Source organism: Chiloscyllium punctatum, chromosome 28 (assembly GCF_047496795.1).
Source record: "Chiloscyllium punctatum isolate Juve2018m chromosome 28, sChiPun1.3, whole genome shotgun sequence".
Lineage (NCBI taxonomy): Eukaryota > Metazoa > Chordata > Chondrichthyes > Orectolobiformes > Hemiscylliidae > Chiloscyllium > Chiloscyllium punctatum.
Genome location: NC_092766.1, coordinates 50,034,058 through 50,057,439, shown reverse-complemented (window position 1 = coordinate 50,057,439; position 23,382 = coordinate 50,034,058).

The window sequence follows — 23,382 nt, the reverse complement described above, 5'->3', positions numbered from 1 at the left end:
AGTGTGTTTCGGAGAGTCAGAAAGTGTCACAGCTTGTCTCAGAGAGTGTCAGATACGATCAGAGTGTCACAGTGTGTTTGAGAAAGTGCCAGAGTGTCACAGTGTGAGTCCGCGTGTGTCAGAGAGTGCCACAGAGAGTGTCAGAGAGTGTCACAGTGCGTCTCAGAGATTCAGGGTGATCAGAAAGTGTCATAGTCTGTCAGCGAGTGTCACAGTGTGTTTCAGAGAGAGTCAGACTGTTTCAGAGAGAGTCAGAGAGCGTCAAATTGCGTGTCAGAGCGTCAAATCGCGTGTCAGAGCGTCAAATCGCGTGTCAGAGCGTCAAATTGCGTGTCAGAGCGTCAAATTGCGTGTCAGAGCGTCAAATTGCGTGTCAGAGCGTCAAATTGCGTGTCAGAGCGTCAGAGAGAGTCAGAGAGAGTCAGAGAGAGTCAGATTGTGTCTCCGTGAGTGTCACAGTGTGTCTCAGAGAGTCAGAGAGAGAGAGAGACAGACAGGGTCACAATCTGTGTTGAGAGTGTCTCAGTGTGACAGTCTGTCAGAGAGTGTCACAGTGCATCTAAGAGAGGATGACAGTGTGTTTCAGAGAGTCAGAGAGAGTCTGAAAGTGTCACCGTTTGTCCCAGAGAGTGTCGCATTGTGACAGTCTGTCAGAGAATGTTACATTGTATTTCAGAGTTTGTCAGAACGTGTCACAGTGTGTCTCAGAGAGAGTCAGAGAGAGACAGAAAGTGTCACAGTGTCTCTCAGAGAGTGTCACAGTTTGTCACTGTCTGTCAGAGAGTGTCACAGTGTGTCTTTGTGAGTGTCACAGTGTGTCTCAGAGAGTGTCACAGTTTGTCACTGTCTGTCAGAAAGTGACACTGTCTGGCTTTGAGGGTGTCACAGTCTGTGACAGTCTGTCAGAGAGTGTCACAGTATGTTTCAGAGAGAGTCAGAGAGTGTCACAGTGCGACTCAAATAGTCACAGAGAGTCAGAAAGTGTCCCAGTGTCTCAGCGACTGTCAGAGTGTCACAGTGTGTCACAGTCCCTCAGAGAGTGTCACAATGCGTCTCAAAGAGTGGCGCAGTGTGTTTGAGAGAGTGTCAGAGATTGTCAAAGTGTGTATCAGAGAGTGCCAGATAGGATCAGAAAATGTCACAGTGCATGTCAAAGTATCAGACAGAGTCAGAGAGTGTTACAGTGCGTCTGAGAGAGGATGACAGTGTGTCTCAGAGAGTCAGAGAGAGTCAGAACTTGTCACAGAGTGTCAGAGAGTGTCACAATGTGTGTCAGAGAGTGTCACAATGTGTGTCAGAGAGTGTCAGAGAGTGTCAGAGAGTGTCAGAGAGTGTCAGAGAGTGTCAGAGAGTGTCAGAGAGTGTCAGAGAGTGTCACAATGTGTGTCAGAGAGTGTCACAATGTGTGTCAGAGAGTGTCACAATGTGTGTCAGAGAGTGTCTGAGAGAGTGTCAGAGAGTGTCAGAGAGTGTTTGAGAGAGTGCCAGAGAGTGTCAAAGGGGGTCTTAGCGTGTGTCAGAGTGTGTCACAGTGTGTCTCAGAGAATGTCAGACAGGGTCACAGTGTGTCTCAGAGAGTGTCAGAGTGAGACAGAGAGTGTCACAGTATGTCATACTGTACCTCAGAGAGTGCCAGAGAGAGTCAGACTGTCTCACAGTGTGTCTCAGAGAAAGTCAGAGAGAGTCAGAAAGTTTCACAGCTTGTCTCAGATAGTGTCAGATAGGATCAGAGTGTCAGTGTTTTTGAGAAAGTGCCAGAGTGTCACAGTGTGAGTCAGCGCGTGTCAGAGAGTGCCTCAGAGAGTGTCGGAGAGTGTCGGAGAGTGTCGGAGGGTGTCGGAGGGTGTCGGAGGGTGTCGGAGGGTGTCGGAGTGCGTCTCAGAGATTCAGGGAGAGCAGAAAGTGTCATAGTCTGTCAGCGAGTGTCACAGTGTGTTTCAGAGAGAGTCAGAGAGTGTCAGTGTGTCTGAGAGTTTTGGAGAGAGTCAGAGTGTCAGATTGTGTCTCAGTGAGTGTCACAGTGTGTCTCAGAGAGTCAGAGAGAGAGAGCGAGACAGACAGGGTCACAATCTGTCTTGAGAGTGTCGCATTGTGACAGTCTGTCAGAGAATGTTACATTGTATTTCAGAGTTTGTCAGAACGTGTCACAGTGTGTCATACTGTGTCTCAGAGAGTGTCAGAGAGTGTCAGCATTTGACTCAGAGAGGGTCACAGTCTGTGAGAGATTGTCACAGTGTGTCTCAGAGATTGTCAGAGCGAGTTAGAGAGTGTCACAGTATGTCCTACTATACCTCAGAGTGCCAGAGAGAATCAGTCTGTATCACAGTCTGTCTCAGAGAGTTTCAGAGATTGTCACAGTGTGTAACAGAAAGAGTTAGAGAATGTCAGTGAGTCTCACAGTCTGTCTCAGAGAGTGTCCGAACGGGTCCGAGAGTGTCACAGTGTGTCTCAGAGAGAGTCAGAGAGAGACAGAATGTGTCACAGTGTCTCTAATAGAGTGTCACAGTTTGTCACAGTCTGTCAGAGAGTGTCACAGTGTGTCTCTGTGAGTATCACAGTATGTCTCAGAGAGTCAGAAAGTGACGCAGTCTGTCTTTGAGGGTGTCATAGTCTGTCACAGTCTGTCAGAGAGTGTCACAGTGTGTTTCTGAGAGAGTCAGAGAGTGTCACAGTGCGTCTCAAATAGTTACAGAGTGTCAGAAAGTGTCCTGGTGTGTCTCTGCGACTGTCAGAGTGTGTCACAGTGTGTCACAGTCCCTCAGAGAGTGTCACAATGTGTCACAGAGAGTGTCTCAGTGTGTTTGAGAGAGTGTCAGAGAGTGTCATAGTGTATCTCAGAAAGTCGGTGAGTGTCACAGTGCGTTTGAGTGAGTGTCTTAGAGTGTCACAATGTGTCTCAGAGAGTGAAGCAGTGTGTTTGAGAGAGTGTCAGAGAGTGTCACTTTGTTTCTCAGGGAGTCATAGTGTGTCTCAGAGAGTGTCACAGTGCTTGTGAGAGGGTCAGAGAGTGTCACATTTTGTCTCGGTGAGTGTCAGTGTGTCTCAGAGAGTCAGAGATAGACAGAAAGTGTCACAATCTGTCTTTGAGTGTGTCGCAGTGTGACACAGTCTGTCAGAGAGTGTCACAATGTGTCTCAGAGAGTCAGAGAGAGTTAGAAAGTGTCACAGTTTGTCTCAGAGTGTGACATTGTGACAGTCTGTTAGAGAATGTTACATTGTATTTCAGATTGTGTCAGGGAGAGTCAGAATGTGTCTCAATGCGTCATACTGTATCTCAGAGAGTGTCAGAGAGTGTCACAGTGCGTTTCAGAGAGAGTCAGAGAGAGTCAGAGAGAGTCAGAGAGAGTCAGAGAGAGTCAGAGAGAGTCAGAGAGAGTCAGAGAGAGTCTCAGAGAGTGTCTCAGAGAGAGTCAGAAAGTGACACAGTCTGGCTTTGAGGGTGTCACAGTCTGTCAGAGAGTGTCACAGTGTGTTTCAGAGAGAGGCAGAGAGTGTCACAGTGCGTCTCAAATAGTCAGAGAGAGTCAGAGAGTGTCCCAGTGTCTCAGCGACTGTCAGAGTGTCAGTGTGTCACAGTCCCTCAGAGAGTGTCACAATGTGTCTCAAAGAGTGACGCAGTGTGTTTGAGAGAGTGTCAGAGAGTGTCAAAGTGTGTATCAGAGAGGGCCAGATAGGATCAGAAAATGTCACAGTGCATGTCAAAGTATCAGACAGAGTCAGAGAGTGTTACAGTGTGTCTGAGAGAGTGCCAGTGAGTGTCAAAGTGTGTCTCAGCGTGTGTCAGAGAGTGTCACAGTGTGTCTCAGAGAATGTCAGACAGGGTCACAGTGTGTCTCAGAGTGTCAGAGTGAGACAGAGAGTGTCACAGTATGTCATACTGTACCTCAGAGAGTGCCAGAGAGAGTCAGACTGTCTCAGTGTGTCTCAGAGAATTTCAGAGATTGTCACAGTCTGTAACAGAGAGAGTGAAAGAATGTCAGTGAGTCTCACAGTCTGTCTCAGAGAGCGTCAGAGCGGGTCAGAGGGTGTCACAGTGTGTCTCAGAGAGAGTCAGAGAGAGACAGAAAGTGTCACAGTGTCTCTCAGAGAGTGTCACAGTCAGAGAGTGTCAGATTGTGCCTCAGTGAGTGTCATATTGTGTCTCAGAGAGTGAGAGAGAGAGAGAGAGAGAGAGAGAGAGAGAAAGGGTCACAATCTGTCTTGAGTGTGTCTCAGCGTGACACAGTCTGTCAGAGACAGTCACAGTGTGCCTCAGAGAGTGTCACAGTGCATCTAAGAGAGGATGACAGTGTGTTTCAGAGATTCAGGGAGAGTAAGAAAGTGTCACAGTCTGTCAGCGAGTGTCACATTGTGTCTCAGAGAGAGCCAGAGAGAGCCAGAGAGAGCCAGAGAGAGTCAGAGAGAGTCAGAGAGAGCCAGAGAGAGTCAGAGAGAGTCAGAGAGAGTCACAGTGTGCCTCAGAGAGTCAGAAAGTGTCACAGCTTGTCTCAGAGAGTGCCAGATAGGATCAGAGTGTCACAGTGTGTTTGAGAAAGTGCCAGAGTGTCACAGTGTGTGTCAGCGTGTGTCAGAGAGTGCCACAGAGAGTTTTGGAGAGAGTCAGAGAGTATCAGATTGTGTCTCAGTGAGTGTCACAGTGTGTCTCAGAAAGTCAGAGAGAGAGAGAGAGACAGACAGGGTCACAATCTGGCTTGAGAGTGTCGCATTGTGACAGTCTGTCAGAGAATGTTTCATTGTATTTCAGAGTTTGTCAGAACGTGTCACAGTGTGTCATGCTGTTTCTCAGATAGTGTCAGAGAGTGTCAGCATTTGACTCAGAGAGGGTCACAGTCTGTGAGAGATTGTCACAGTGTGTCTCAGAGATTGGCGGAGCGAGTTAGAGAGTGTGACAGTATGTCCTACTATACCTCAGAGTGCCAGAGAGAATCAGACTGTATCACAGTCTGTCTCAGAGAGTTTCAGAGATTGCCACAGTTTGTAACAGAAAGAGTTAGAGAAGGTCAGTGAGTCTCACAGTCTGTCTCAGAGAGTGTCCGAACGGGTCCGAGAGTGTCACAGTGTGTCTCAGAGAGAGTCAGAGAGAGACAGAATGTGTCACAGTGTCTCTAATAGAGTGTCACAGTTTGTCACAGTCTGTCAGAGAGTGTCACAGTGTGTCTCTGTGAGTATCACAGTATGTCTCAGAAAGTCAGAAAGTGACGCAGTCTGTCTTTGAGGGTGTCATAGTCTGTCACAGTCTGTCAGAGAGTGTCACAGTGTGTTTCTGAGAGAGTCAGAGAGTGTCACAGTGCGTCTCAAATAGTTACAGAGTGTCAGAATGTGTCCTGGTGTGTCTCTGCGACTGTCAGAGTGTGTCACAGTGTGTCACATCCCTCAGAGAGTGTCACAATGTGTCACAGAGAGTGTCTCAGTGTGTTTGAGAGAGTGTCAGAGAGTGTCATAGTGTATCTCAGAAAGTCGGTGAGTGTCACAGTGCGTTTGAGTGAGTGTCTTAGAGTGTCACATTGTGTCTCAGAGAGAGTCAGAGCGTGTCATAGTGTGTCTCCGAAATTCAGAGAGAGTCATAATGTGTCACAATCTGTCAGCGAGTGCCACAGTATGTTTCAGAGAGAGTCAGTGAGTGTCCCAGTGTGTCTCAGAGAGTGACAGACAGGATCAGAGAATGTCACAGTGCATCTCAAAGTATCAGACAGATTCAGAGAGTGTTACAGTGTTTCTGAGAGAGTGTAATAGGGAGTCAGGGAGTGTCACATTGTGTCTCAGAGAGTCAGAGAGAGAGTCAGAAAGTGTCATTATCTGTCTTTGAGTTAGTCTCAGTGAGACACAGTCTGTCAGAGAGTGTCACAGTGTGTCGCAGTGTATCTAAGAGAGGATGACAGTGTGTCTCAGAGAGTCAGAAAGAGTCACAGTTTGTCTTAGAGAGTGTCACATTGTGACAGTCTGTTAGAGAATGTTATATTGTATTTCAGAGTGTCAGAGAGAGTCAGACAGTGTCACAGTCTGTCATACTGTGTCTCAGAAAGTGTCGGAGAGTGTCAGCATTTCGCTCAGAGAGTGTCACAGTCTGTGAGAAAGTGTCACAGTGTGTCTCAGAGAGTGTCAGTGTAAGTCAGAGAGTGTCACATATGTCATACCGTGCCTAAGAGAGAGTCAGTGAATGTTACAGTGTGTCTCAGGGAATCAGAGAGATGGAAAGTGTCACAGTGTTTCTCAGAGAGTGTCACAGTGTCGCAGAAAATGTCACCGGGTGTCAGAGAGCATCACAGTGAATCCCATTGTGTCAGAGTCACATTGTGTTTCAGAGTGAGTCAGAGAGTGAAACAGTGTGTCTCAGAGAGTGTGAGAGAGTCAAAAAATGTAACAGCGTGTCTCAAAGAGTCTGAGAGACAGCAAGTGTCACAGTTTGTCTCAGAGAGTGTCACAGTGTCTCAGAAAATGTCACCATCTGTCAGAGAGTGTCGCAGTGTGTCAGAGAGTGTCTCAGTGTGTCCCAGAGAGTGTCGCAGTCTGTCGGAGTGTATCACAGTGTGTCTCAGAGAGGGGCAGAGTATCGCAGTATATCTCAGTGTCAGGAAGAGTCACATTGTGTCTCAGAGAGAGTCAGAGAGTGAAACAGTGTGTCTCAGAGAGTGTGAGAGAGAATCAAAATATGTCACAGTGTGTCTCAGAGAGGGACAGAGAGTGACATAGTTTGTTCCAGTGTGGCAGATAAAGTCACAGAGTGTCACAGTGCGTCTCAGAGAGAGTCAGAGAGTGTCACAGTGTGTCTCAGACATTGTCAGAGAGTGCCACAAAGAGTTTCAGAGAGTCAGAGAGTGTCACAGTGTGTCTAAGTGAGTCAGAGAGAGACAGAAAGGGTCACCGTGTGTCAGAGAGTGTCTCAGTAGGTCAGAGAGTGTCAACGTGTGTCTCAGAAATTGTCACAGTCTGTCAGAGTCTGTCAGAGAGTGTCACAGTGTTTTTCAGAGAGTGTCAGAGCACGTCACAGTGTATCTCAGTGTGTCAGAGAAAGTCACATTGTGTCTCAGAGAGAGTCAGAGAGTGACACAGTGTCTAAGAGAGTGTGAGAGAGAGTCAAAAATTGTCACAGTGTGTCCCAGAGAGTGACCGAGTGTCTCAGAGAGTCAGAGAGAGACAGCAAGTCTCACAGTGTGTCTCAGAGAGTTTCACAGTGTCTCTGAAAATGTCAACGTCTGTCAGAGAGTGTCACAATGTATCAGAGAGTGTCTCAATGTGTCCCAGAGAGTGTTAAAGACTGTCAGAGTATGTCAGTGTGTCTCAGAGAGGAACAGAGAGTGATATAGTGTGTTCCAGTGTCGCAGATAGAGTCACAGAGTGTCTCAGACAGTGTCAGAGAGTGCCACAGAGAGTTTCAGAGAGAGTCAGAGAGTGTCACAATCTGTCAGCGAGTGTCACAGTGTGTCTCAGAGATTGTCAGATGGGATCAGAGATTGTCACAGTACATCTCAAAGTGTGAGAGAGAATCAGAGAGTGTTACAATGTCTGAGAGTGTCAGAGAGAGTCAGAATGTTTCACAGTGTGTCTAAGAGAGTTTCAGAGAGAGTCAGAGAGTGTCACAGTGTGTCTCAGAGAGTCAGAGAGAGAGACAGAAAGTGTCACAATCTGTCTTTGAGAGCGTCACAGTGCGTCACAGTGCGTCACAGTGCGTGTCACCGCCCCCAAGCCTGACACTCTCCACCGTCCGCACACCACCCCCAGCCTGACCCTCTCCGCCATCCAATAATGCCCCAGCCTGACACTCACTGCCATCCAATAACGCCCCAGCCTGAGCCTCACCGCTGCCCACACACTGGCCCTAGCCTAATCCTCCCAGCCGTTCACACTCCACCCCCAACCTGACCCTCACCACCGTCCACATACCACCTCCAGCCTGTCCCTCACTGCCATCCACACATCAACCCAGGCTGACCCTCACCGCCGTCCAACACCATAACAAGCCTGTCCATCACCGCCAGCCACACGCCAACCCCAGTCTAACCCTCAGTGCCGTCCACACGACGCCACCAGTGGGTCCCTCACTGCCATCCACACACCTCCCCCACGCTGACCCTCACTGCCATCCACAAACCGTCCCCAACCTGACTCCCACCAACATCCCGCATCGCCCCAGCATGACCCTCACCGCCATCCAACAACCATCCCCAGCCTGACCTCACCGCTGTACACCAACCGCCCCCAGCCTGTTCCCCACCGCCGTCCAACACTGCCACAGCCTGACTCTCACTGCCACCCTCACACCCCAACTAGCCTGACCCTCACCACCGTCCACACACCACCACCAGCCTGACCCTCACTGCTGTCCCACACTGCCCCAGCCTGACCCACACCACCGTCCACCAAGCACACCCAGCCAGACCCATTGCTGTACATCAACTGCCCCCAGCCTGACCCCCACTGCAATCCAACACTGCCACAGCCTGACCCTCACTGCCGCCCACACACCGCCCCGAACCTGACCCTCACCACCGTCCACACACCGCCACCAACCTGACCCTCACTGCTGTCCACGCACCACCCCAAGGCTGACCCTCACCACTGCCCACACACCGCCCACCGCCTGACCCTCACCACCACCTACACACTGCTCCCAGCCTGACACTCACTGCCACCCACACACCGTCTCCAGCCTGACACTCATTGCCACCTGTACACTGCTTCCAGCCTGAACTCCACCGCTGTCCACACACCGCACCAGCCTGACACTCTCCACCATCCACACACCAACCCGAGCCTGACACTCACCACCGTCCACATACTGCCACCATGCTGACCCTCACCACTGTCCACACACCACCCCGAACCTGACCCTCACCACCGTCCCCACACCGTCTCCAGCCTTACCCTCACTGCATTCCAACAATGACCCCAACCTGAACCCCATCACTGTCCAACACTGCCACAAGCCTGACCCTCACTGCCATCCACACACTGACCCAAGCCTTATCCTAACAGCCGTTCACACACCACCCCCAGCCTGAACCTCATCGCCGTCCACATACAGCCCCAACCTGTCCCTCATTGCCATCCACACACACAATGCCCAGCCTGACTCTCACTGCCGTGCAGCTATGCCCCAGCGTGACCCTCACCTCCGTCCACACTCCGCCACCAACTTGGACCTTTCCGCCGTCCAATATTGTCCCTCACCGCTGGCCACATACCGCCCCCACCTGACCGTCACCACCGTCCACACGCCGCCCTCAGCCTGTCCCTCACTGCAATCCACTAACCCTCCACAGCCTGACTCTCACCGCCGTCCCGCACCGTCGCAGCCTGATCCTCCCCTCTGAATACACACCAACCCCTGCCTGACACCCACCACCACCCAACACCGCCCTCAGCCTGAACCTCACAGCCACCCACACACCACCCCAAGCCTGACGCTCACCACCGTCTACATACCGCGCCCAGCATGACCCTCACTGTTGCCCACACACCGCCCCCAGCCTCAACCACACCGCCATCCACACAACGCCTCCAGCCTGATCCTCACCACCGTCCACATACCGCCCCCAGCATGACCCTCACTGTCGCCCACACACTGCCCCCAGAATGATCCTCACCACTGTCCAGACACGGCCCCCAGCCTGACTCTCAACGCTGTCCACACACCGCACCCAGCCTGAACTTCACCACCATCCACACATTGCTGCCAGCCTGACCCTCACGGCCATCCAAACACCGCCCCCAGCCTGACGCTCACTGCCATCCACACGCTGCCCACAGCCTGAACCTCACCACCGCCCACACACTGCACCCAGTCTGTACCTCACCGCCATCCACTCACCGCTGCCAGCCTGACGCTCACTGCCATCCACACACCGACCCCAGCCTGACACTCATCACCGTGCACACACACCACCTGCAGCTTGACCCTTATCGCCGCCCAATACAGCCCCAGCCTGACCCTCACCACCATCCACCAACCGCGCCCTGCCTAACACGCACTGCCGTCCAACACTGCCACAAAACTAACCCTCGCCGCCGTCCAATATGGCCCCCTGCCTGACCCTCACCACTGTCCATAGACTCCCCCGCAACCTGACCCTCATCACCATCCACACACCGCCCACAGCCTGACAATCATCACCATCCACACACCGTACGCAGGCTGACCCTCACTGCCGTCCGCACACCACACCCAGACTGACCCTCACTGCCATCCGCACACTGCACCCAGACTGACCCTCACTGCCATATGCACACTGCATGCAGACTGACCCTCACTGCCATCCACAGACCGCCCCCAGCCTGACCCTCACTGCCGTCCACACACCACACCCAGACTGAGCCTCACTGCAATCCGCACACCGCACCCAGACTGACCCTCACTGCAATCCGCACACCGCACCCAGACTGACCCTCACTGCCATCCACACACCGCCCACAGCCTGACAATCATCACCATCCACACACCGTACGCAGGCTGACCCTCACTGCCGTCCACACACCGCACCCAGACTGACCCTCACTGCCGTCCACACACTGCACCGAGACTGACCCTCACTGCCGTCCACACACTGCACCCAGACTCACCCTCACTGCCGTCCACACACTGCACCCAGACTCACCCTCACTGCCATCCACACACTGCACCCAGACTGACCCTCACTCGTCCATGGCATCCCTCACCTCATACATGTTGCAGGAGGAACATTGCACTGCCTTCGCTGCCATCCCTCTAAAGCTAACCTTTATTTTAAAAAAACACTGGGTCTAAAGAATACAACAAGCAAAATTCGGCATTTACCTCCTACCACAACGGATCTTATTATTAGGTTAGAGGAGGAGGGACCTCCGTAGTGCCTCGGGTTCTTCAGCTGCGCGCTTTTAAAGGGGAAGCAAACCTACCCAGGTAAGCTTACGCTCTACCTGCTTCCGGGTCTCGGCTGCCTCTCTGGTCGTCGTCACTTCCCCCTACTGCTCCCGCTCTTTCTGTGAAGAGAGAGTGAAAAAAAACACCGCTGCCCGCTACCGGTAAGTACTTTTAAAACAAAACAGTCTTACCTTAGCTGCTGCTCGCACTCAAAATGACCGTTAGCGTCGAAGGGTGAGTATTTATACTCACTGCTTTCCTTCCCGGCTGCCTCTCTGGTCGTCGTCACTTCCCCCTACTGCTCCCGCTCATTCTGTGAAGAGAGAGTGAAAAAAAAACACCGCTGCCCGCTACCGGTAAGTACTTTTAAAACAAACTGTCTTACCTTAGCTGCTGCTCGCACTCAAAATGGACGTCCCTGCTGATTACACTTGCAGGAAGTGCACCCATCTCCAGCTCCTCCAAGACCGTGTTAGGGAACTGGAGCTGGAGTTGGATGAACTTCGGATCATTCGGGAGGCAGAGGGGGTCATAGATCGGAGCTATAGGGAAGTAGTAACTCCAAAGATGGCAGATAGATGGGTGACAGTGAGGGGGACTGGGAGGAAGCAGCCAGTGCAGGGACCCCCTGTGGTCGTTCCCCTCAAGAACAAGTACACCGTTTTGGATACTTGTGGGGGGGACGACTTACCAGGGGTAAGTAACGGGGCTCAGGCCTCTGGCACGGAGCCTGTCCCCGCTACTCAGAAGGGAAGGGTGGAGAAGAGCAGAGCAATAATAATTGGGGACTCGATAGTTCGGGGCACAGATAGGCGGTTTTGTGGGAACGAGAGAGACTCACGTTTGGTATGTTGCCTCCCAGGTGCAAGGGTACGTGATGTCTCTGATCGTGTTTTCCGGGTCCTTAAGGGGGAGGGGGAGCAGCCTGAAGTCGTGGTCCATATTGGCACCAATGACATAGGTAGGAGGAGTGCTGAGGATGTTAGACAGGCTTTTAGGGTGCTAGGTTGGAAGCTAAGAGTTAGAACGAACAGAGTTGTTGTCTCTGGTTTGTTACCCTTGCCAAGTGATAGAGAGTCGAGGAATAGGGAGAGAGAACAGTTAAATGCGTGGCTACAGGGATGGTGCAGGAGGGAGGGATTTCGGTACTTGGATAACTGGGGTTCTTTCTGGGGAAGGTGGGACCTCTATAAACAGGATGGTCTGCACCTGAACCTGAGGGGCACCAGTATCCTTGTGGGGAGGTTTGCTAGTGCTCTTGGGGGGAGTTTAAACTAACTCTGCAGGGGCATGGGAACCCAGACTGTAGCTTTAGGGTGCAGGACCTGGAGTGTAGGGAGGTTAGGAATATGGCATCAATCTTAAAGGAGGGTGCCTGTAAACAGAAGAGTGGCTTGAAGTGTGTATAATTTAATGCCAGAAGTATACGAAATAAGGTAGGTGAACTCGCAGCGTGTGTTGGTACCTGGGACTTCGATGTTGTGGCTATTACGGAGACGTGGCTAGATCAGGGACACGATTGGCTGTTGCAGGTTCCAGGGTTTAAATGTTTTAGTAGGGTCAGAGGTGGGGGTAAAAGAGGGGCGTGTGTGGCTTTACTTGTCAAAGATAGTATTACAGCGGTGGAAAGGAAGATGGACGAAGATTTGCCATCTGAGGTAGTTTGGGTTGAGGTTAGGAATAGGAGAGGTGAGTTCACCCTGTTAGGAGTCTTTTACAGGCCTCCTAATAGTCCTAGAATCGTTGAAGAAAGGATTGCGAAGATGATTCAGGAGAAGAGTGACAGTAATAGGGTGATTGTTATGGGAGACTTTAACTTTCCTGATATTGATTGGGAAAGCTATAGCTCAAGTTCGTTAGATGGGTCAGTGTTTGTGCAAAGTGTGCAGGAGAGTTTCCTGACACAATATGTAGATAAGCCAACAAGAGGTGAGGCCATACTGGATTTGGTTCTGGGTAACGAACCAGGCCAGGTATTAGAACTAGAGGTCGGTGAGCACTTTGGGGACAGTGACCACAATTCGGTGTTTTTTACTCTAGTGATGGAGAGGGATAAGTGTGTACTACAGGGCAAGAGTTATAGCTGGGGGCAGGGAAATTATGATGCGTTGAGGCATGATTTAGGATGTGTGGATTGGAAAAGTAGATTCCAAGGCAAGAGCGTAATTGATATGTGGAACTTGTTAAAGGAGCAACTATTGAGTGTCCTTGATAAGTACGTACCTATCAGGCAGGGAGGAAAGGGTCGTGTGAGGGAGCCGTGGTTTAATAAGGAGTTGGAATCCCTTGTTAAATGGAAGAGGGCGGCCTTTGTAAAGATGAGGCGTGAAGGTTCAATAGGGGCGATTGAGAGTTATAAGGTAGCCTGGAAGGACCTGAAGAGAGAGCTAACAGCAGCAAGGAGGGGACATGAAAGGTCCTTAGTGGGTAGTATTAGGGAAAACCCTAAGGCTTTCTATAGGTATGTTAGGAATAAAAGAATGACTAGGGAAGGAATAGGTCCAATCAAGGATAGTAATGGGAAGTTGCGTGTGGAGGCTGAAGAGATTGGGGAGGCGCTGTATGAATACTTTTCGTCAGTATTCACTCAGGAACAGGACATTGTTGTCGATATGAATACTGAGGCACGAATAAGTAGAATGGATGGCTTTGAGATATGTAGAGAAGAGGTGTTGGAAATTCTGGCAAGGGTGAAAATAGATAAGTCCCCTGGGCCTGATGGCATTTATCCTAGGATTCTCTGGGAAGCAAGGGAGGAGATTGCAGATCCATCGGCCTTGATTTTTGTGTCCTCTTTGTCGACAGGAGTAGTGCCAGAGGACTGGAGGCTAGCAAACGTGGTTCCCTTGTTCAAGAAGGGGAGTAGAGATAATCCTAGTAACTATAGGCCAGTGAGTCTCACTTCTGTTGTGGGCAAAGTCTTAGAGAGAATTTTAAGGGATAGGATTTATGAACATTTGGATAGGAATAATGTGATCAAGGATAGTCAGCATGGTTTTGTGAAGGGCAGGTCGTGCCTCACAAACATTATTGAATTCTTTGAGAAGGTGACTAAGGAGGTAGATGAGGGGAAAGCGGTAGATGTGGTATATATGGATTTTAGTAAGGCGTTTGATAAGGTCCCCCATGGTAGGCTACTGCAGAAAATACAGAGATATGGCATTGAGGGTGAGTTGGAGGTTTGGATTAGGAATTGGCTCTCTGGAAGAAGACAGAGGGTAGTAGTTGATGGCAAAGGTTCATCTTGGAGTGCCGTCACTAGCGGTGTTCCGCAAGGATCTGTTTTGGGACCATTGCTGTTTGTCATTTTTATAAATGACCTGGAGGAAGGGTTAGAAGGTTGGGTGAGCAAGTTTGCGGATGATACGAAAGGCGGAGGAGTTGTAGACAGTGAGGAAGGATATGGCAGGTTACAGCGGGATATGGAGAAGCTGCAGAGCTGGGCAGAAAGGTGGCAAATGGAGTTTAATGTAGCTAAGTGTGAAGTGATTCACTTTGGTAGAGGAATTGAGTTCCGGAGTCCTGAGGTCATGCTGCAGTTGTATAAGACTCTGGTGCGGCCGCATCTGGAATATTGTGTGCAGTTTTGGTCGCCATACTATAGGAAGGATGTGGAGGCACTGGAACGGGTGCAGAGGAAGTTTACCAGGATGTTGCCTGGTATGGTAGGAAGATCCTATGAGGAAAGGCTGAGGCACTTGGGGTTGTTTTCATTGGAGAAAAGAAGGTTTAGGGGTGATTTGATAGAGGTGAACAAGATGATTAGGAGGTTAGATAGGGTTGACAGTGAGAACCTTTTTCCACGTATGGAGTCAGCTATAACAAGGGGGCATAGCTTTAAATTAAGGGGGGGTAGATATAGGACTGATGTTAGGGGTAGGTTCTTCACTCAGCGAGTCGTAAGTTCATGGAATGCCCTGCCAGTAGCAGTAGTGGACTCTCCCTCTTTATGGGTATTTAAGCGGGCATTGGATAGGTATATGGAGGATAGTGGCTTAGTGTAGGTTAGGTGGGCTTTGATCGGCGCAACATCAAGGGCCCAAGGGCCTGTACTGCGCTGTATTCTTCTATGTTCTATGTTCTATGTTCTATGCCGTCCACACACCGCACCGAGACTGACCCACACTGCCGTCCACACACCGCACCGAGACTGATCATCACTGCCTTCCACACACCGCCCCCAGCCTGACCCTCACTGACATCCACACACCGCACCCAAACTGACCCTCACTGCCGTCCACACACCGCACCCAGACTGACCCACACTGCCGTCCACACACCGTACCCAGACTGACCCACACTGCCGTCCACACACCGTACGCAGACTGACCCTCACTGCCGTCCACACACTGCACCCAGAATGACCCTCACCGCCGTCCACATTCCACCCCAGACTGACCCACACTGCTTTCCACACACTGCACCCAGACTGACCCTCACTGCCGTCCACACACCGCACCCAGCCTGACCCTCACTGACATCCACACACCGTACCCAAACTGACCCTCACTGCCGTCCACACACCGCACCGAGACTGACCCACACTGCCGTCCACACACCGCACCCAGACTCACCATCACTGCCTTCCACACACAGCACCCAGACTGACCCTCACTGCCGTCCACACACTGCACCCAGACTGACCCTCACTGCCGTCCTCACACCGCACCCAGCCTGACCCTCACTGCCGTCCACACACCGTACACAGACAGACCCTCACTGCCGTCCACACACCGCACCCAGACTGACCCTCACTGCCGTCCACATTCCGCACCCAGACTGACCTTCACTGCCGTCCACATTCTGCCCCCAGACTGACCCTCACTGCTTTCCACACACTGCACCCAGACTGACCCTCACTGCCGTCCACACACTGCCCCCAGCCTGACCCTCACTGCCATCCACACACCGCACCCAGACTGACCCTCACTGCCGTCCGCACACCATACCCAGACAGATCTTCACTCCTGTCCACACACTGCCCCAGCCTAAACCTCACCACCATCAGCAAATCACCCCAAGCCTGACCCTCACCTCCATCCACACACCACCCCTAGCCTGACACTCACCACCATCTACACACCACCCCCAGCCTGACCCTCACCACCGCCCACACAAGCCCCCCAGCCGAACTCTCACCACCGCCCACACACCACCCCAACAATGTCCCTCACCACCGTCCACACACCGCATCCAGCCCGTCCCTCACCACCATCCACACACCACCTCTACCTGAACCGTCATCGATGTCAAACACACCACCCACAGCCTGACCCTCACTGCCGTCCACCAACCGCCCTGGCCTGAACACCACTGCCGTCCAACACTGCCACAAGCCTGGCCCTCACCGTCATCCAATACCGCCATGTCCTGACCCTCATCACTGCACACACACTGCCCCTAGACAGACCCTCACCATCGTCCACACACTCTCCTCAGCCTGACCCTCACCGCCACCCACACACCGCCCACGGCTTGACGTTATCTGCCGTCCAACACTGACCCAAGCCTGACCCTCATCGCCATTCACACGCCCTCCCCAGACGGACTCTCACCGCCATCCAGCATCGCACGCGGCCTGACCCTCACCGCCGTCCACACACTGCCACCAGCCTGACACTCACCGCGGTCCAGCATCGCACCTGGCCTGACCCTCACCGCCATCTACACACCACCCCCAGCCTGACCCTCACCATCACCCACACACCACCCCAGACTGACCCTCATTAATGTCGAACACACCGTCCCAGCCTGACCTTCACCGCCATCCACCAATGACCCCAGCCATACCGTAATCGACGTCAAACACACCGTCACCAGCCTGACACTCACCACCATCCACACACCGCCCCAGCCTGACCCACATCACTGCCCTCGCACCACCCCCAGCCTGACCCTCACCATCACCCAAACACCGCCCTCAGCCTGATTCGCATCACTGCCCACACACTGCCCCCAGCCTGACCCTCAACATCACCGACACACCGTCCCCAGACTGAACCTCATTGATGTAAAACTCACTGCCACGAGTCTGACCCTCACCGCCATCCACCAATGACGCCACCCTGACCATCTCCACCGTCCACACACATCACCTCAGCCTGACCGTCATCGACATCAAACACACTGCCCCCAGCCTGACCCCCCACCACTGTCCACCAACCGCGCCCTGCCTGACCCTCACTGCCGTCCACAGACCGCCCCCAGCCTGACCCCCACTGTCATTCACACACCGACCACAGCCTGACCGTCCCCTCCGAACACACAGCGCCCTCAGCCTTACCCTCACCACAGTCCAACAGCGCCCCCAGCCTGAAGCTCACCGCTGTCCACACACCGGCCCCAGTCTGACCCTCACCACCGACCACAGACTGCCTAAAGCCTGATCCTCATCACTGCCCACACGCAGCCCCCCACCTGACCCTCACTGCTGTCCAACACAGCCCCAGCCCTAACCCTCACTGCCGTCCACATACCGCTCTCAGCCTGACTCTCTCACCAATGCCCACTCACCGCCTCCATGCTGACACTCACCACTGCACAACACCGCCCCCAGCCATCCACACAGCACCCCCAGCTTGACCCTCACTGCCGTCCACACACAACCCCCAGCCTGAACCTCACTGCAGTCCACATACCACCCCAGCCTGACCCTCATCGCCGTCCACACACTTCCCCAGCCTGACCCTCACCGCCGTCCAACATGAGTCCCGCCTCCCGCACTCAGCACCACACCCCACACCAAACCTCATGCCCGCTGCTCCCATCCAACACTGCTAGCCTGCCACGAATCCACTCCCCAACCCCGTCCAGCACCGCCACCTCCCCTACCCCTTCCAACACTGCCCCCTCCCCAACGCTGTCCAACACCGCCCCCTCCCACAACCCTGTCCCCCTTCCCCCAACCCCATCAAACATTTCCCCCTCCCCAAACCCGTCCAATACTGTCCCCTTCCCCAACCCAACACTGCCCCCTTCCCCCAACCCCGTCGAACACCACACCCTCCCCAACCCAATCCAACACCACGTCCTCCCCAAACCCGGCCAACACCGCCCCCTCCCCAACCCCATCCAACATCACCCCCTCTCTCACACTCGCTCTCCCCTCTCTCTACCCCCTCTCTCCCCCTCTCGCTCTTCTCACTCTCTTCCCCTCTCTCTCCCCCTCACTCTCTCGCCCCCCTCTCTCTCACACACCTCTCTCACCCCCACTCGCTCGTGCCCTCTCTCTCTCTCAACCCCCTCTCTCCCTCTCTCTCAACTCCCTCTCTCTCTCTCGCTCTCACTCACTCTCTCACTCGCCCCCCCACTTTCGCCCCCCATGTTGCCCCAATTTTTCGTCCCACTCTTTTGCCCCTCCTTTCGCCCCCTCTCTTTCGCCACACCCTCTTTTGCCCCTCCTTTCGCACACTCTCTCTTTCACTCCCCCTCTTTTTCGCCCCCCCTCTTTCGAGCCCCATCTTTTCCCATCCCCTCTTTTGCCCCCTCTCTTTCTTCCCCGTCTCTTTCGTCATTCCTTGCCCCCGCTCTCTCTCGCCCCCTCTCTCTCGCCCACTCTCTCTATCATCCGCCTCTCTCTTGCCCCACTCTCTCTTGCTCCCCTCTCTCTCCCCCTCACTCTATCTCTCCCTGCGCATTCACTCTCCCTGCACATTCTCTCTCTCTCGCCCACTCTCACTCTGTCGCTCTCTACCCACCATCTCGTCCCTCTGTCTGTCTTTCTCTATCTCATTCTCTCTCTGTCTCTCTCTATTTCTCTCTCACTTTCTCTCTCTCTCTTGACCCATCTCCCCCCTTGCTCACTCTCTCTCTCAAGTAACTATCGCCTCCTCTCTCTCTCTCCCCTTCTCTCTCTCGTTATCGCCCCCTGTCTCGCTTTCACTTGCCACCATCCCCTACCTCTCCTGTCCCCCCCCCCGTATTGCTCAGCTCCTCTCTTTCTCTCGCTCAGCTTCTCTCTCTCAATCTCTCTCTCTCTCTCATTCTCTGTCTCACCCTCTCTCTCTCTCTACTGCTTGCCCTCTGTCTGTCCTTCTCACTCTCTCTCCTCGCATGTCTCTCTCTCACTATCTCCCTCTCTCAGCTCCTCTCTCTTGCCCCACTCTTTCGCTGCCTCGCTCTCACACTCTCTCTTCCGCTGCCCCCCTCGTCCCTTCTCTCTCACTCTCGAAAACCGTCTCGCAGACTTCTCTCCTTCTCACCCATCCTCTCTCTTTCCTCTCTCTCACCATCGCTCCATCGTTCTCTCACTCGCCATGTCTTTTTATCTCTCCCCGAACTCTCTCTCTCTCTTTACCTTGCTCTCGCTGACTCTCTTCGGTCCCCTTATTCTCTCTCTCCCGTTTCTTTTCTCTCTCTCTCTCACTATGTCTCTCTCTCTCTCTTTCTGTCTCGCCCTGTCTTGCCTCTGCGCTCTCGCTGTCACCCGTTCTCTCTCCCACCCCCCCCTCTGTCAAACCCCCTCTCACGGAGCGCTCTCTCCTTCTTGACCTTCCTCTCTCTCTCTCTCTCGTCTCTCTCGCCCTCGCTCTCTCCCAACAAAACACTCTCTCTCTTGTCCTCCCTCTCTCTCTCGCCCTCACTCTCTTTCTTGCCCTCGTGCTCTCTCTCTCGACCCCTTTTTCTCTCCCTCGCACCCTCTGTCATACCCCCTCTATCTCTCTTTTGCCTCCATCTCTCTCAAACCCCGATTTTTCTCTCTCTTGCTCCTTCTGTCTCTCTTGCTCCCTCTCTCTCTCTTGCCCCTCAATCTCTCTTACCCATCTCTCTTTCTTGATCTCTTAATGCCTCCCTCTCTCGCTTCTTCTTTCTCTCACCCCCTCTCTCCTTCCCCCTCCTTCTCGCTGTCTTGCCCTCCCCTCTCTCACTCCCTCTCTCTCACCTCTATGTCTCTCCCATCCCGTTTTTCTCTCTCTCACTCAACTCATCGTTCTCTCACCCACTCTAACTCTCTCTTGCCCAGTCTCTCTCGCCCTCTTACTCACTCTCCCGCCTGCTTCTTTGCCCCCCTCTCTCGATCCCCTCCTCTCTCTCGACACCCTCTTTCTAGACCCTTTCTCTTGCCGCCTCCATCTCTCTCAACCTCCCGCTTTTTTGCCCCTCCCTCTATCTCTCTGTCATTCTCTCAGCCCTCATTCTCTCTCTCTCCCCTCTCTCCTCTTCTCTCTCTCTCTCGCCCCCATCTCTCTCATCCACTTTCTCTCTCCTTTTCCCTCTCTCTCTAAGACTTGCCCCCTTTCTCTCTCGTTCCCTCCCTCGCACCTCTCTGTCTCTCTCTCTCTCTCTCTCTTGCCTCTGCCTCTCATTATCTTCTCCACTGTCTCTCTCTCTCCCTACTTCACCCTATCTCTCTCTTGCCCCCTGCTCTCTCTCTCTCTGCTCCTTCGCACTCTCTCCCCATTATCTCACTCTCGATCCCCCTCCCTCGGTGTCTCTCTCTCCCCACCTCCCTCCGTTTCTCTCTGACTGAATCTCTTTTCCTTCTGTCCCTCCCTCTCTCTCTGACAGACTCTGTCTCCCTGGTCCTTCGCTCTCCCTCTAACCCAGAGACTGGGGGTTGCGCGTGGGGGGTGGGGTGAGATGATAGAGAGATGTGGGAAATGGGAGGAGGGGAAAATAGGGTAGAGACAGAATTTTGGGAGGGAGACAGAGACCGTCGGACAGAGAGAGTAAGGGTGAGGGGGAGAGGGAAGAGTGGAGGCAGGTGGAGAATCTCGTGTTGGGGTTGTGAGAGGGAGGGGGGGAGGGGGAGGGAGAAACAATAGTGAAGGCAGGTGGAGAAATCGGGGTTGAGGGGTGTCTGAGAGGGGACGAGAGAATGAAAGGGAGAGGAGGTGAGAAAGAGACTGTGCAGAAAGAGAGAGAGCGGGAGAGAAGTGATGAGAAAGAGTAGGGGAGAGGAAATGGGGAGGCCATGTTAGAGTGAGAGGGGTGCCGAGGGAGTTAAACCCAGCTCCTGAGCTCAGGGCGCGGTACCCTCCCCTTCCCTGAGGACCAGTACTTGGGGCTGAGTCTGTCTCTCTCCAGCTCAGCTTCTCCAACACAAAGACACACAACAACATCGGTCACTCTGCTGCTCGGCATGCTTTAATCAACATTTTTATTGTTTACAAATGGAAGTGATGGATACAGTCAGTGGGATGGTGCCTTTTCTCACTGGCCCCTGAGTTGTGAGAAACATTGAAATGTTTCCCTGTAACCCCCCTGTGGGATAAGGATGGACAAACCAGCGTTACCCACAGTCTGTTACCACAGCGACAGGCTGCTCCATCGCTGAAACACTGAACTGAAATGAGAAAATCCCGATTTGATTAATGAGAGAATTTGATGGATGGATGGATTTGGGTGAAGGGATATTTCAGCACATTCTTCAGCTGCTGCCTGAACTTAGTCTGGGTCACGGCATAAATCACGGTGTTTGTGCAGCAACTGAGGAGCTGCAGCATGAAGCCTAATTCCCGCACAAAGGGATGGAGATACACAGACTGATACCCAATAAACAACATCCGGTACCATATCGAATACAGCATGAACGTTGACCATAACAGGATGAAATTGGCCGAGATCACAAACAGTAAAATGATGGATTTTTTTCGGTTTCTCATTTCAGTGTCAGAATGAGCGTCCCCATTGGTGTGAGCGCGGAGTCTCCTGCGGGCTCTGCTGGTCAATAAAATGTGTCTGACAGTGAGAACATTGAGCAGCAGAATCACGAGAAATGGGACACACGGGGTTAGAATGTAGTGGAAGAACTCGATTGTGACCCAGACACTGGATAATCGAACATCGACTCTAACAGAACAAAACCGGGGGAGGTTCATCAGCAAATACCGCACCTCGAGAATAAAATACCAGAAAATGTTCTTTAAACAGCTCAGCACAGTCACTGCTCCCAGAAGCACAGCCGCCGTTTTCTCACTGCAATATTTACTTTTCAGCTTCTGGCAACAAATGGCCACAAACCGATCAAAGGTGAAAGTGACGGTCAACCAGACAGAGCAGTCAGTGGCTGCATAAACCAGGACGGCGTGGATATTACACACGGGAACGGAGTACCACAGGAAATAAAACTGTTCCCGATAAACAATGGGAATGTGTCTCAGGATCAGGTCGAGGATAATGACAAGGAGATCCGCCGCTGCCATGGCCCCCAGGTAACGTCTGACACATGGAGACAATCCACAATCTTTATAAAGCAGGACGTAGATGGTCACTACGTTAACTGTGAGGAAGGAAAACAAACCCATTATCCATCAGCCTGGAGGCAAAGGGACCCGTTTGATCGGGGACACAGTCAGATTTTCAAATGTGTCCCTGTATTCAGGAATTTATTAAAATAATTGGAGCTGGAATAACAAATGGGAAGGTCGGAATTACTGACAAAAATGTGACATAAACCACAAGAAACCCTCTCTCCCCAAACACACAGAGACACATCCATAAGGACAGATGGTTTCTAGAACATTCCCACACACTCGACCACTCGAGAGCAGACACAGGTCACACCTTCCCAGTTCCTAATTCGGAGGGTGGAAACGTTGCTGTCCTGAAGGATTCTCTCCCATGTTTTCTGAAGACAAACGGAGTTTGGGAATTTCTGTATTTTGGTCTAAATTGTGGTCGATCCTGTGTCGTGGTGAAATGTAAATGCAGGGAAAATGTATTCACCCCTTTAACTGCCTGAGGGGCATTCGGAACAGTGTCTCCTTCTCCCTTGAACGGGATCTCTTCCCTCGGGATCTTATCGTTTGTTCAATTCACTGACGCCCGGCCGTTCACAAACAATGTCAGGGACAGAACGTTCCGGGGAATGTCAGTTATAGAATGTCAGGGACAGAACGTTCCAGGGAATATCAGTTACAGAATGTTGGGGACAGAAGGTTCTGGGGAATGTCAGTTATAGCATGTCGGGGACAGAACATTCTGGAGAATGTCAGGAATAGAATGTCAGGGACAGAACGTTCCGGGGAATGTCAGTTATAGAATGTCAGGGACAGAACGTTCCGGGAAGGCCGTTATAGAATGTCGGGAATAGAACGTTCTATTGAATGGCAGTGATAGAATGTCGGGGATGGAATGTTCCGGGGAACTCCTTGACCTGTCCATGACCTTCCCCCCCATCCACCCCACCCTCCTCTCTGACCTCTCACCTCTCCCCCTGTAAACCGGGAGCCATTCACCCCGCATCCCCCGCAGCATGGAGGACTGAGTACACCGACACAGTGCGTTGATCTGTAACCCAGGAGCAGTTACCCACCCAGCATGTAGGACTGTATACACCACCCCAGTGCATTGATCTGTAACCCAGGAGCAGTTACCCTCCCAACATGTAGGACTGTGTACACCACCCCAGTGCATTGATCTGTAAACCAGGAGCAGTTACCCTCCCAGCATGTAGGACTGTGTACCCCACCCCAGTCCATGGATCTGAAAATCAGGAACAGTTACCCTCCCAGCATGTAGGATTGTGTACACCACCCCAGTACATTGATCTGCAACCCAGGAGCAGTTAGCCTCCCAGAATGTAGGATTGTGTACCCCACCCC